We start from the raw sequence: 2,086 nt of genomic DNA on the forward strand, positions 1-2,086 counted from the left end.
TTTTCTAAAAGAGAGCCTCCTCTCTGAATTCTATTAACACAAACCAATTGTTCATCTACATCATAAAGAAAACTAAGAAGGGAAGAAGAAACAGAAATAGGAACATTCAGGTAACCCCAGAGGGCACCCAAAACCCACAGATATCTAGGATCTGGAGTTTGCCCTTTCAGCGGCTGCGCAACAGAGACAAAATATTTCATTGCTACTCCCTCCGTTCCAAAATAGATGACTCAACTTTGTAACTTTGTACTAAAGTTAATACAAAGTAGAGTCATCTATTTTGGAACGAAGGGAGTAGATGAGAGTGAACATACTCGCAAAAGCAGTCACCAACAAGCAGGAACAGTCCACAAATGGCAAGAGTGGCTTTAAAAGTTTGATTTCTCTGTGCACTTTAATTGCTTTTAAGCTGCCAGTCAAACGACTTCAGGTCACCATCTTTGAGATGCTCAGAAGACTTGATTTTTGTCACTTGCTCGAAGAGCTTTACTCCCCAAATCAGCGCTGATCTGCAAAATTGACCATGAGTTTAACCAAATAACAAACCACATGAATCAGAACAGAAGTATCAGACACCGCTTTTATTCTCAAAACAGGCCTCATTCATAAATCTCCAAATCTTCCATAATACAGCAGCCAACCCCACTGCGGTACAAAAAATTGTCCTGGTGTTTTCAATCTAAGCCCTCAGAACCTAAAGAAGTCATGATCAGTATCAGGTACAATTTTTCAGATTAAAAGTGAGCTGCAAAATGGTTCGGATCAACTAAGTATCCCATCTCCGCCATGTAACTAACATGCTTTATTCCTGTTCCACATTTGCAAAGTATCTCCCCAAAGGGTCCTTGTAAATCGCTCTGATTCCCATATGATTTTAGTTTTAATGTAGCTGATTTGAACATTAACAAAATAGTCACCGAAATAAGTTTGACATATTGAACAGAAATATAGTTTGTGGATAATATGCTTGGGACGGATTCGATAAGAGAACAACAATCAAATAATATGACTTGTACCACTCGCACTTAAAACTGACTAATAGAAAGGAAACCAGGAATAATTTTCCGACAATGTGATCATCAGCGATTCAACATCAAACACAGCTACCCTACAGTTTGCGCTCAGTATGATCAGGACGAATTCGACATGACAACCACAATTGAACATGACGACTTGCAGGATTCACACATAAACTACATAACAGATAGGAAGCCAACTTAATAAACTGATATACAGTTCTCTAGCCACATTATCAGGATGAGCTGAATCAGAAGTTGAGAACAACCACAATTGATCACATTTCAGTTGCAACCTTGAAGCTTAAACTGCTCAACAGAAACAAAACAACCTGATATTAGTAGCTCAGAAGAAGCCAACAGTAGTAGACTAACGATGATGGATTTGTCCATTTTGCATCGCATCACCATCAAGAGCCACATCAGAGATCAGTGAGTCCTTGCTAGCGATAACAATCTGTCACATCCCTAGCTTCTGGTAATGTTCTAGGCTAGCTTCATGTTTGCATCATGTTTAAATTCTGAAATTTGAACTGAGGGAATTTTGGAAGCCTCAAAAAAACTTAAATAAAAGAGGGGCAAAAACCCTAGAAATCTCATTCATTGCTCCAAAATGCTCTTCTTAAATGTTTGATAATTTTTGGTAAGGGTTCTGGACCCAACCAAAATATTGAACATTTTTAAGGAATTATTTTTGGGACTTTGGATTTAATTCATTAGCTATTTGAATTTGAATTATATTCATATAATTAGAATATAAATTCAAATACCCCTGAAATATTTTATAAGCTTTTGGAAGAGTCCATCTAGCAATATAAAATATTCAGAGGAGCTTTGGCATTGTTTGAATTATTATTTTTTAATTCAAAACAGTGGCAAAAGAATTAAATAAAAGAAAAACAGAACAAAAATAAAAGAGAGAAGGCCACCTGGGCCACTTACCTGGCCCAGCTCCATCTGGTCGGCCCAGCCCACCTCCTCCCCCCCCCCTTGTCCTCTTCTTCCTCTGCCAGTAGGCAGAGGCGAGGCGTGGCGCGCGCCCGAAGAGCTCCGGCCACCTCCTGCTTACC

General features: G+C 38.9%; 1 long non-coding RNA gene across 1 annotated transcript; it reads right to left on the bottom strand.

Moving 5' to 3' along the window:
• LOC123148194 (uncharacterized) lies at positions 1-1,476 on the bottom strand. Its single transcript, XR_006473683.1, has 2 exons — positions 1,349-1,476; positions 1-509 (listed from the first exon to the last, which is right to left on the bottom strand). It is a non-coding gene; the product is annotated as an uncharacterized lncRNA (long non-coding RNA).
• Positions 1,477-2,086: the final 610 nt, after the last annotated feature.

The sequence above is a fragment of the Triticum aestivum genome, chromosome 7A (genome assembly GCF_018294505.1).
Source record: "Triticum aestivum cultivar Chinese Spring chromosome 7A, IWGSC CS RefSeq v2.1, whole genome shotgun sequence".
In the NCBI taxonomy this organism is placed as follows: Eukaryota; Viridiplantae; Streptophyta; class Magnoliopsida; order Poales; family Poaceae; genus Triticum; species Triticum aestivum.